At 39.9% G+C, this 13052-nt stretch overlaps 1 protein-coding gene across 1 annotated transcript in view; it reads left to right on the top strand.

Moving 5' to 3' along the window:
• RPA1 (replication protein A1) overlaps positions 1-13052 on the top strand; it is a 303612-nt gene that overhangs the window by 273812 nt on the left and 16748 nt on the right. The gene's annotated exons all lie outside the window — the stretch shown is intronic.

The following is a 13052-nucleotide window of genomic DNA, read 5'->3' as shown; positions in this document are numbered from 1 at the left end:
TATAAACTTTTGGTATCTGTTTCTCCAGCTGTTATTTGTATTGCATGTCATGTCAAACTTATTAATGCAGATAAAATTTCCTTTAGTACTGTTACATTACCTGTTGCTGTTCCGTCAACATCTAATTTTCAGAGTTTTCCTGATAACATAAGAGATTTTATTTATTTTAAATCCATTAAGAAGGCTATGTCTGTTATTTCTCCTTCTAGTATACATAAAAGTCTTTTAAAACTTCTCTTTTTTTTTAGATGAATTTTTAAATGAACATCATCATTCTGATACTGATAATGGTTCTTCTGGTTCAGAGGTTTCTGTCTCAGAGGTTGATGCTGATAAATCTTTGTATTTGTTCAAGATGGAATTTATTCGTTCTTTACTTAAAGAAGTGTTATTTGCATTAGAAATAGAGGATTCTGGTCCTCTTGATACTAAATGTAAACGTTTAAATAAGGTTTTTAGATCTCCTGTAGTTATTCCAGAAGTGTTTTATCTCCCTGATGCTATTTCTGAAGTAATTTCCAGGGAATGGAATAATTTGGGTAATTTATTTACTCCTTCTAGACGTTTAAGCAAATTATATCCTGTGCCATCTGACAGATTAGAGTTTTTTGGGACAAAAATCCCTAAGGTTATGGGGCTGTCTCTACTCCTGCTAATGTACTACTATTCCTATGGCAGATAGTACTTCATTTAAGGATCCTTTAGATAGGAAAATTGAATCCTTTCTAAGAAAAGCTTACTTATGTTCAGGTAATCTTCTTAGACTTGCTATATTTTTAGCGGATGTTGCTGCAGCTTCAACTTTTTGGTTAGAAGCTTTAGCGCAACAAGTAACAGATCATAATTTTATAGCATTATTATTATTCTATAACATGCTAATAATTTTATTGGTGATACCATCTTTTGATATCATTAGAGTTGATGTCAGGTATATGTCTCTAGCTATTTTAGCTAGAAAAGCTTTATGGATTAAACTTGGAATGCTGACATGTCTTCTAAGTCAACTTTGCTTTCCCTTTCTTTCCAGGGTAAATATTCATTTCGTTCCTTTCCTCACAACAAGGAACAAAAGCCTGATCCTTCATCCTCAGGAGCGGTATCAGTTTGGAAACTATTTCCAGTTTGGAATATATCCGAGCCTTATAGAAACCTATAGCCAGCTCCTAAGTACCTATGAAGGTGCGGCCCTTATTCCAGCTCAGCTGGTATGGGGCAGATTACGTTTTCTTCAAAGAAATTTGGATCAATTCCGTTCTTAATCTCTGGTTTCAGAAACATTGTTTCAGAAAGGTACAGAATTGGCTTCAAGTTAAGGCCTCCTGCTAAGAGATTCTTTTCTTTCCCGTGTCCCAGTTAACACAGCAAGGCTCAGCATTTCTGAAATGTGTTTCAGATCTAGAGTTGGCTGGAGTATTTATGCCAGTTCCAGTTCTGGAACAGGGGCTGGGGTTTTATTTTATCTCTTCATTGTACCAAAGAAGGTCAATTCCTTCAGACCAGTTCTGGATCTATCATTATTGAATCGTTATGTTAGGATACCAACATTCAAGATGGTTACTGTAGGACTATCCTGCCTTTTGTTTAGCAAGGGCATTATATGTCTACAATAGATTTACAGGATGTGTATCTACATATTCCGATTCATCCAGATCACTTTTAGTGTCTGAGATTCTCTTTTTAGACAAGCATTACCAGTTTTGTGGCTCTACCATTTGGCCTAGCCTCAGTTCCAAGAATTTTTTTTTCAAAGGTTCTCGGTGCCCTTCTTTCTGTAATCAGAGAATAGGGTTTTGGTATTTCCTTATTTGGACGATATCTTGGTACTTGCTCAGTCTTCTCATTTTCGTAGAATCTCATACGAATCGACTTGTGTTGTTTCTTCAAGTTCATGGTTGGAGGATCAATTTACCAATCAGTTCATTGATTCCTCAGACAAGGGTAACCTTTTTAGGTTTCTAGATAAATTCAGTGTCTATGACTCTGTCCTTGTCAGACAAGAGAAGTTTAACATTGATATCAGCTTGTCAAAACCTTCAGTCACAATCATTCCCTTTGGTAGCCTTATGCATGGAAATGTTGGGTCTTAGGACTGCCGCATCAAATGCGATCTCCTTTGCTCGTTTTCACATGCGACCTCTTCAGCTCTGTATGCTGAACCAATGGTGCAGGGATTACTCAAAGATATCTCAATTAATATCTTTAAACCGATTTTACGACACTCTCTGACATGGTGGACAGATCACCATCGTTTAGTTCAGGGGGCTTCTTTGTTCTTCCGACCTGGACTATAATCTCAACAGATGCTAGTTTTACAGGTTGGGGAGCTGTGTGGGGGTATCTGACGGCACAAGGGGTTTGGGAATCTCAGGAGGTGAGATTTCCGATCAATATTTTGGAACTCCGTGCAATTTTCAGAGCTCTTCAGTTTTGGCCTCTTCCGAAGAGAGAGTTGTTCATTTGTTTTCAGATAAGACAATGTCACAACTGTGGCATACATCAATCATCAAGGACTCACAGTCCTCTGGCTATGAAAGAAGTATCTCGAATTTTGGTTTGGGCGGAATCCAGCTCCTGTCTAATCTCTGCGGTTTATATCCCAGGTATGGACAATTGGAAAGCGGATTATCTTAGTCGCCAAACGTTGCATCCGGGCGAATGGTCTCTTCACCCAGAGGTATTTCTTCAGATTGTTCAAATGGGGGAACTTCCAGAAATAGATCTGATGGCTTCTCATCTAAACAAGAAACTTCCCAGGTATCTGTCCAGATCCCGGGATCCTCAGGCGGAGGCAGTGGATGCATTTTCACTTCCTTGGAAGTATCATCCTGCCTATATCTTTCCGCCTCTAGTTCTTCTTCCAAGAGTAATCTCCAAGATTCTGAAGGAATGCTCGTTTGTTCTGCTGGTAGCTCCGGCATGGCCTCACAGGTTTTGGTATGCGGATCTTGTCCGGATGGCCTCTTGCCAACCGTGGACTCTTCCGTTAAGACCAGACCTTTTGTCTCAAGGTCCTTTTTTCCATCAGGATCTGAAATCCTTAAATTTAAAGGTATGGAGATTGAACGCTTGATTCTTGGTCAAAGAGGTTTCTCTGACTCTGTGATTAATACTATGTTACAGGCTCGTAAATCTGTATCCAGAGAGATATATTATAGAGTCTGGAAGACTTATATTTCTTGGTGTCTTTCTCATCATTTTTCTTGGCATTCTTTTAGAATAACGAGAATATTACAATTTCTTCAGGATGGTTTAGATAAGGGTTTGTCCGCAAGTTCCTTGAAAGGTCAAATCTCTGCTCTTTCTGTTCTTTTTCACAGAAAGATTGCTATTCTTCCTGATATTCATTGTTTTGTACAAGCTTTGGTTCGTATAAAGCCTGTCATTAAGTCAATTTCTCCTCCTTGGAGTTTGAATTTGGTTCTGGGGGCTCTTCAAGCTCCTCCATTTGAACCTATGCATTCATTGGATATTAAATTACTTTCTTGGAAAGTTTTGTTCCTTTTGGCCATCTCTTCTGCCAGAAGAGTTTCTGAATTATCTGCTCTTTCTTGTGAGTCTCCTTTTCTGATTTTTCATCAGGATAAGGCGGTGTTGCGAACTTCTTTTGAATTTTTTACCTAAGTTGTGAATTCCAACAACATTAGTAGAGACATTGTGGTTCTTTCATTATGTCCTAATCCTAAGAATTCTAAGGAGAAATCGTTGCATTCTTTGGATGTTATTAGAGCTTTGAAATATTATGTTGAAGCTACTAAGTCTTTCCGAAAGACTTCTGGTTTATTTGTTATCTTTTCCGGTTTTAGAAAGGCCAGAAAACTTCTGCCATTTCTTTGGCATCTTGGTTGAAATCTTTATTTCATCTTGCCTATATTGAGTTGGGTAAGACTCCGCCTCATAGGATTACAGCTCATTCTACTAGGTCAGTTTCTACTTCCTGGGCATTTAGGAATGAAGCTTCGGTTGATCAGATTTGCAAAGTGGCAACTTGGTTCTCTTTGCATACTTTTACCAAATTCTACCATTTTGTTGTATTTTCTTCTTCTGAAGCAGTTTTTGGTAGAAAAGTACTTCAGGCAGCGGTTTCAGTTTGATTCTTCTGCTTATGTTTTTCATTAAACTTTATTTTGGGTGTGGATTATTTTCAGCAGGAATTGGCTGTCTTTATTTTATCCCTCCCTCTCTAGTGACTCTTGTGTGGAAAGATCCACATCTTGGGTAGTCATTATCCCATACGTCACTAGCTCATGGACTCTTGCTAATTACATGAAAGAAAACATAATTTATGTAAGAACTTACCTGATAAATTAATTTCTTTCATATTAGCAAGAGTCCATGAGGCCCGCCCTTTTTTTGTGGTGGTTATGATTTTTTTGTATAAAGCACAATTATTCCAATTCCTTATTTTATATGCTTTCGCACTTTTTTCTTATCACCCCACTTCTTGGCTATTCGTTAAACTGAATTGTGGGTGTGGTGAGGGGTGTATTTATAGGCATTTTAAGGTTTGGGAAACTTTGCCCCTCCTGGTAGGAATGTATATCCCATACGTCACTAGCTCATGGACTCTTGCTAATATGAAAGAAATGAATTTATCAGGTAAGTTCTTACATAAATTATGTTTTTAGGCACTGGGGTTGGTCTGAGCGCTACTCAAAGGGCAATGGTGGTTCCTTCTCTGAGGGGTTAATATTTTCCCCGGGAGAAGACTTACTTTATGCCATGCCCACGATGGTCGGATCTGTTTCTCCCGCATGCCTCTTCTATGCTCTTCTCAATAGAGACATTTTGAGTTACAGGAAAGGAGACTCCGGTCTGTAAATGTCTAGGAGTTCATGTTTGCTACTTTACATGCGTTCCTAGGACCGGACCGCTACGATCAGCTTCTGGCAGCGTTCCAAAACGTCTGCTGCGCAGGGGGAATTTTTCATGTCTTGGTCAGAAAGGTAGGCGCCTCAGCGGGGCTGCTGAGGTGTGAAGGTGACTGTAGGTTTATGTGGGAGTTATATCTATTTTATTTCCATGTTATACAGTGCGCAGTAAACTAGTTGGGCTTTAAAATTTAAAGAAACAGTAACTTTTTTTTTTTATTTAAAATTTTAAGGTTTTGTATCAGTTTTACCAAGTGTGAGCCATTATGGATCAAGGGACTTTGCAAAATGTTCCTTGCTCTTTGTGTTTTAATGCTGTTGTGGAACCACCAATACCCTTCTGTCCCTCTTGTATTGAGAGGACTATAAGTTAAAAGGATAAGATTTTTTCTGAGCCAACTTCTTCAAAGGTGGATGATGTTCAGGAATCTAATGATGAGGTACAATATATGCTGCAACTTTCTCCTCAAGCGCTCCAAGTGTTACCGCCTTTACAAGCAGTGCCCTGCATCTCCTCTAACTACCACTGGAGTTACTTTAAAAGACATCGCATCTCTCATGTCTTCTACAATTTCTGATGCGCTGTCTGCTTTTCCCATGTTGCAGGGTAAACGTAAGAGGAAGACAAGTCATTCAGCAAGCAAGGTTTGTGATGCAATTGTTGCGTTTTCGGAGACATCCTCTCAGAAGCCTGAGGAGGAGGAAGCCGTGGTAGCATCTGAAGGTGAAATTTCAGATTCTGAAGGTGTAATTCCTCTCGCTGATACTGAAGTGGTATCATTTAGATTTAAGCTGGAACACCTCCGTCTATTACTTACGGAGGTTTTAGCTAATTTACATGATAGCACCTCCACAGTAATGGTTTTCCCTATGAAATCCAGTAAGTTAAACAGATATTTCTTTCATGTAATTAGCAAGAGTCCATGAGCTAGTGACGTATGGGATATACATTCCTACCAGGAGGGGCAAAGTTTCCCAAACCTCAAAATGCCTATAAATACACCCCTCACCACACCCACAAATCAGTTTTACAAACTTTGCCTCCCGTGGAGGTGGTGAAGTAAGTTTGTGCTAGATTCTACGTTGATATGCGCTTTGCAGCAGGCTGGAGCCCGGTTTTCCTCTCAGTGTGCAGTGAATGTCAGAGGGATGTGAAGAGAGTATTGCCTATTTGAATTCAATGGTCTCCTTCTACGGGATCTATTTCATAGGTTCTCTGTTATCGGTCGTAGAGATTCATCTCTTACCTCCCTTTTCAGATCGACGATATACTCTTATATACCATTACCTCTACTGATTCTCGTTTCAGTACTGGTTTGGCTTTCTACTACATGTAGATGAGTGTCCTGGAGTAAGTAAGTCTTATTTTTTGTGACACTCTAAGCTATGGTTGGGCACTTTTATATAAAGTTCTAAATATATGTGTTTAAACATTTATTTGCCTTGATACAGGATGATCAATATTCCTTATTTCAGACAGTTTCATTATTTGGGATAATGCATATGAATAAATCATTTTTTCTTACCTTAAAATTGACTTTTTTCCCTGTGGGCTGTTAGGCTCGCGGGGGCTGATAATGCTTCATTTTATTGCGTCATTGTTTGTGTTTTCGTCATTTTTTTGACGTTTTGCGCCAAAAATGTCGGTGTCACCGGATGTGGCGTCATTCTTGGCGCCAAAAGCATTTAGGCGCCAATAATGTGGGTGTCTTTTTTTGGTGCTAAAAAATGTGGGCGTCATTTTTGTCTCCACCTTTTTTTCACATTATTTAAGTCTCATTTTTCATTTGCTTCTGGTTGCTAGAGGCTTGTTCATTGGCATTTTTTCCCATTCCTGAAACTGTCTATTAAGGAATTTGATAGATTTTGCTTTATATGTTGTTTTTTCTCTTACATATTGCAAGATGTCTCAGATTGACCCTGGATCAGAAGCTACTTCTGGAAAAACGCTGCCTGATGCTGGTTCTACCAAAGTTAAGTGTATTTGCTGCAAACTTGTGGTAACTGTTCCTCCGGCTGTAGTTTGTGATGAATGTCATGATAAGCTTGCTAATGCAGATAGTATTTCCATTAGTAATATTCCATTACCTGTTGCTGTTCCATCAACATCTAATACTCAGGATGTTCCTGTTAATATAAGAGATTTTGTTTCTAAATCTATTAGGAAGGCTATGTCTGTTATTCCTCCTTCCAGTAAACGTAAAAGGTCTTTTAAAACTTCACATTTTTCAGATGAATTTTTAAATGAACATCATCATTCTGATTTGTCTGTTTCTGATGATGATTTTTCTGGTTCAGAGGATTCTTTCTCAGATATTGACACTGATAAATCTTCATATTTATTTAAAATGGAATTTATTCGTTCTTTACTTAAAGAAGTTTTAATCGCATTAGAAATGGAGGAATCTAGTCCTCTTGATACTAAATCTACTAAGCGTTTAAATTCGGTTTTTAAACCTCCTTTAGTTATTCCGGAAGTTTTTCCTGTCCCTGATGCTATTTCTGAAGTAATTTCTAGGGAATGGAATAATCTGGGTAATTCATTTACTCCTTCTAAAAGATTTAAGAAATTGTATCCTGTGCCATCTGACAGATTAGAGTTTTGGGACAAAATCCCTAAAGTTGATGGGGCTATCTCTACTCTCGCTAAACGTACTACTATTCCTACGGCAGATAGTACTTCCTTTAAGGATCCTTTAGATAGGAAAATTGAATCCTTTCTAAGGAAAGCTTATTTATGTTCAGGTAATCTTCTTAGGCCTGCTATTTCTTTGGCTGATGTTGCTGCAGCTTCCGCTTTTTGGTTGGAGGCTTTGGCACAACAAGTGTCAGATCATAATACTCATAGCATTGTTAAACTTCTTCAACATGCTAGTAACTTTATTTGTGATGCCATCTTTGATATCATTAGAGTTGATGTCAGGTATATGTCTTTAGCTATTTTAGCTAGAAGAGCTTTATGGCTTAAAACTTGGAATGCAGATATGTCTTCTAAGTCAACTTTGCTTTCCCTTTCTTTCCAAGGTTAAATTGTTTGGTTCCCAGTTGGATTCTATTATTTCATCTGTTACTGGGGGGAAAGGAACTTTTTTACCAAAGGATAAAAAATCTAAAGGTAAATGTAGGGCTGCTAATCGTTTTCGTTCCTTTCGTCAGAATAAGGAACAGAAGCCTGATCCTTCCCCTAAAAGAACGGTTTCTGTTTGGAAACCATCTCCAGTCTGGAATAAATCCAAGCCTTTCAGAAAGCCAAAGCCAGCTTCCAAGTCCACATGAAGGTGCGGCCCTCATTCCAGCACAGCTGGTAGGGGGCAGATTACGATTTTTCAAAGAGAACAGGGTATTGTGGTATTTCCTTATTTGGACAATATCTTGGTACTTGCTCAGTCTTCACATTTAGCAGAATTTCATACGAATCGACTTGTGTCGTTTCTTCAAGAACATGGTTGGAGGATCAATTTACCAAAGAGTTCATTGATTCCTCAGACAAGGGTAACCTTTTTAGGTTTCCAAATAGATTCAGTGTCCATGACTTTGTCTCTGATGGACAAGAGACGTCTGAAATTGGTTTCAGCTTGTCGAAACCTTCAGTCTCAATCATTCCCTTCGGTAGCCTTATGCATTGAAATTCTAGTTCTTATGACTGCTGCATCGGACGCGATCCCCTTTGCTCGTTTTCACATGCGACCTCTTCAGCTTTGTATGCTGAACCAGTGGTGCAGGGATTATACAAAGATATCACAGTTAATATCTTTAAATCCGATTGTACGACACTCTCTGACGTGGTGGACAGATCACCATCGTTTAGTTCAAGGGTCTTCTTTTGTTCTTCCAACCTGGACTGTGATCTCAACAGATGCTAGTCTGACAGGTTGGGGAGCTGTATAGGGGTCTCTGACAGCGCAGGGGGTTTGGGAATCTCAGGAGGCGAGATTACCAATCAACATTTTGGAACTCTGTGCGATTTTCAGAGCTCTTCAGTCGTGGCCTCTTCTGAAGAGAGAATCGTTCATTTGTTTTCAGACGGACAATGTCACAACCGTGGCATATGTCAATCATCAAGGGGGGACTCACAGTCCTCTGGCTATGAAAGAAGTATCTCAGATACTTGCATGGGCGGAATCCAGCTCCTGTCTAATTTCTGCGTTTCACATCCCAGGTATAGACAATTGGGAAGCGGATTATCTCAGTCGCCAGACGTTACATCCGGGCGAATGGTCTCTTCACCCAGAGGTATTTCTTCAGATTGTTCAAATCTGGGGACTTCCAGAAATAGATTTGATGGCCTCTCATCTAAACAAGAAACTTCCCAGGTATCTGTCCAGATCCAGGGATCCTCAGGCGGAGGCAGTGGATGCATTGTCACTTCCTTGGAAGTATCATCCTGCCTATATCTTTCCGCTTCTAGTTCTTCTTCCAAGAGTGATCTCCAAGATTCTAAAAGAGCGTTCGTTTGTTCTGATGGTGGCTCCAGCATGGCCTCACGGGATTTGGTATGCGGATCTTGTTCGGATGGCTACTTGCCAACCTTGGACTCTTCCGTTAAGACCAGACCTTCTATCTCAAGGTCCTTTTTTCCATCAGGATCTCAAATCATTAAATTTGAAGGTATGGAGATTGAACGCTTGATTCTCAGTCATAGAGGTTTCTCTGACTCCGTAATTAATACTATGTTACAGGCTCGTAAATCTGTGTCTAGGAAGATATATTATCGAGTCTGGAAGACTTACATTTCTTGGTGTTCTTCTCATCAATTTTCCTGGCATTCTTTTAGAATTCCTAGAATTTTACAGTTTCTTCAGGATGGTCTGGATAAAGGTTTGTCTGCAAGTTCCTTGAAAGGACAAATTTCTGCTCTTTCTGTGCTGTTTCACAGAAAGATTGCTAATCTTCCTGATATTCATTGTTTTGTACAGGCTTTGGTTCGTATCAAACCTGTCATTAAGTCAATCTCTCCTCCTTGGAGTTTGAATTTGGTTCTGGGGGCTTTACAAGCTCCTCCGTTTGAACCTATGCATTCTCTGGATATTAAATTACTTTCTTGGAAAGTGTTGTTCCTGTTGGCCATCTCTTCTGCTAGAAGAGTTTCTGAGTTATCTGCTCTTTCTTGTGAATCTCCTTTTCTGATTTTTCATCAGGATAAGGCGGTGTTGCGGACTTCATTTAAATTTTTACCTAAAGTTGTGAATTCTAACAACATTAGTAGAGAAATTGTGGTTCCTTCATTGTGTCCTAATCCTAAGAATTCTAAGGAAAGATCGTTACATTCTTTGGATGTAGTTAGAGCTTTGAAATATTATGTTGAAGCTAATATAGATTTCCGAAAGACTTCTAGTCTATTTGTTATCTTTTCCGGTTCCAGGAAAGGTCAGAAGGCCTCTGCCATTTCTTTGGCGTCTTGGTTAAAATCTTTGATTCATCATGCTTATGTCGAGTCGGGTAAAACTCCGCCTCAAAGGATTACAGCTCATTCTACTAGGTCAGTTTCTACTTCCTGGGCGTTTAGGAATGAAGTTTCGGTTGATCAGATTTGCAAAGCAGCAGCTTGGTCTTCTTTGCATACTTTTACTAAATTCTACCATTTTGATATGTTTTCTTCTTCTGAAGCAGTTTTTGGTAGAAAAGTACTTCAGGCAGCTGTTTCAGTTTGAATCTTCTGCTTATAATTTCAGTTTTTTTCATTATAAGATTTAAACTTTATTTTGGGGTGTGGATTATTTTTCAGCGGAATTGGCTGTCTTTATTTTATCCCTCCCTCTCTAGTGACTCTTGCGTGGAAGTTCCACATCTTGGGTATTTATTATCCCATACGTCACTAGCTCATGGACTCTTGCTAATTACATGAAAGAAAACATAATTTATGTAAGAACTTACCTGATAAAATCATTTCTTTCATATTAGCAAGAGTCCATGAGGCCCACCCTTTTTTGTGGTGATTATGATTTTTTTGTATAAAGCACAATTATTCCAATTCCTTATTTTTTATGCTTTCGCACTTTTTTCTTATCACCCCACTTCTTGGCTATTCGTTAAACTGATTTGTGCTTGTGGTGAGGGGTGTATTTATAGGCATTTTGAGGTTTGGGAAACTTTGCCCCTCCTGGTAGGAATGTATATCCCATACGTCACTAGCTCATGGACTCTTGCTAATATGAAAGAAATAAATTTATCAGGTAAATTCTTACATAAATTATGTTTTTGAGGTTCCCTCCTCGACTGATGTGTTTCCGGGCCCTGACCGAGCTTCTGAGATCATTGCTAAGGAGTGGGAGAGACCGGGTAGTTCTTTTTCTCCATCTCCAATTTTTATGAAGATGTTTCCCATAGCCGACTCTATCAAGCAGGCTTGGCAAACAGTCCCTAAGGTGGAAGGGGCTATTTCCACTTTAGCTAAGAACTACTATTCCTATAGAGGATAGTTGTGCTTTCAAAGATCCTATGGAAAAGAAATTAGAGGGCCTACTCAAAAAGATGTATGTGCACCAGGGTTTACAATGGCAACCAGCTGTGTGCATTGCTACCGTCACTAGTGCGGCGGCATATTAGTTTGACGCACTATGAGATTCAAGATAGGATAAAAGCTCTTAAACTAGCTAATTCCTTTATTACAGACGCTTCCCTTCAAGTTGTCAAACTGGGAGCTAACATTTCGGGTTTTTCTATTTTGGCCCGCAGAGTCTTTATGGCTGAAGCCTTCTGGTTATTCCTTATAAGGGAAAGACCTTATTTGGTCCTGGTCTATCGGAAATTATTTCTGACATCACAGGAGGTAAGGGTCATCTTCTCCCTCAGGATAAGAGAAATAAGATGAAAGGACGACAGAGTAGTTTTCGTTCCTTTCGTAATTTCAAGGGAAACTCATCTTCCGTTTCCAAACAAGAACAACCAAAACCTGCATGGAGATCCAGCCAGCCTTGGAATAAGGGAAAAGAGTCCAAGAAGCCTGCCATTGAGTCAGTCAGCATGAAGGTCATGCCCCCGATCCGGGACTATATCTGGTAGGGGGCAGACTTCTTCGCTCAAGCTTGGATCCGAGATGTTCAGGATCCCTGGCCATTAGAAATTGTGTTCAGGGATACAGATTGGTATTCAAAAGTTTTCCTCCCAGAGGAAGGTTCCTGCTTTGAAGATTATCTGCAGAAAGAGAGAGGTGTTCTTACGTTGTGTAAGAGACCTCTCCGACCTGGGAATGATTGTTCCTGTTCCATTACTGAAGCAGGGTCAGGGATTCTACACCAATCTATTTGTGGTTCCTAAAAAAGAAGGAACCTTCAGACCCATTTTAGACCTCAAGAGTCTAAACAAATTTCTCAGGGTACCATCCTTCAAGATGGAAACTATCCGTTCCATTCTTCCTTTGATCCAAGAGGGTCAATTTATGACAACAGTGGACTTAAAGGACGCATACTTGCATGTTCCCATTCAGTAGAACCATCACAAGTTCCTAAGGTTTGCCTTTCTGGATAAACACATTCAGTTAGGGGCTCTTCCTTTTGGTCTTGCCACTGCTCCTATAATTTTTACAAAGGTTCTGGGATCTCTGTTAGCGTTACTTCATTCACGAGGCATTGCAGTGGCGCCCTATCTGGACGACATTCTAGTCCAGGCGCCATCCTTTCATCAAGCGGGCTCCCACACGAGCATGGTGCTATTCTTCCTTCGATCTCACAGGTGGAAGGTAAATTTACAAAAGTTCTCTTATCCCAAGTACAAGGGTGACTTTCTTGGGAACTGTAATAAATTCTTTATCGACGAAAGTTTTTCTGACAGAAGTCAGGAAATCAAAGATTATTGATACTTTCTGAGTACTTCAGTCCACTCCTCAGCCATCAGAGACTCAGTGCATGGAAGTAGTCGGGCTGATGGTAGCGGCAATGGGCATCCTCCCGTTTGCTCGGTTCCATCTCAGACTATACCAATTTGTCTCCTCGAATTCTACTGGAGCAGTAGACAAGGGACTCTCTTCAATGGTGGTTGTCTCTGGATCATCTCTCCCAGGGAACCTGCTTCCGCAGACCATCATGGGTAGTTGTGACAACAGACGCCAGCCTTCTGGGGTGGGGAGTAGTCTGGGGCTCTCTAAAGGCTAAGGGAACTTGGACTCGGCAGGAGTCAGTTCTACCTATAAATATTCTGGAGCTGAGAGCAATTTTCAATGCTCTACTGACCTGGCCTCAGTTAGCC

The sequence above is a fragment of the Bombina bombina genome, chromosome 3, assembly GCF_027579735.1.
Source record: "Bombina bombina isolate aBomBom1 chromosome 3, aBomBom1.pri, whole genome shotgun sequence".
Taxonomy (NCBI): domain Eukaryota; kingdom Metazoa; phylum Chordata; class Amphibia; order Anura; family Bombinatoridae; genus Bombina; species Bombina bombina.
This window is presented reverse-complemented; position numbering and strand designations above follow the sequence as displayed.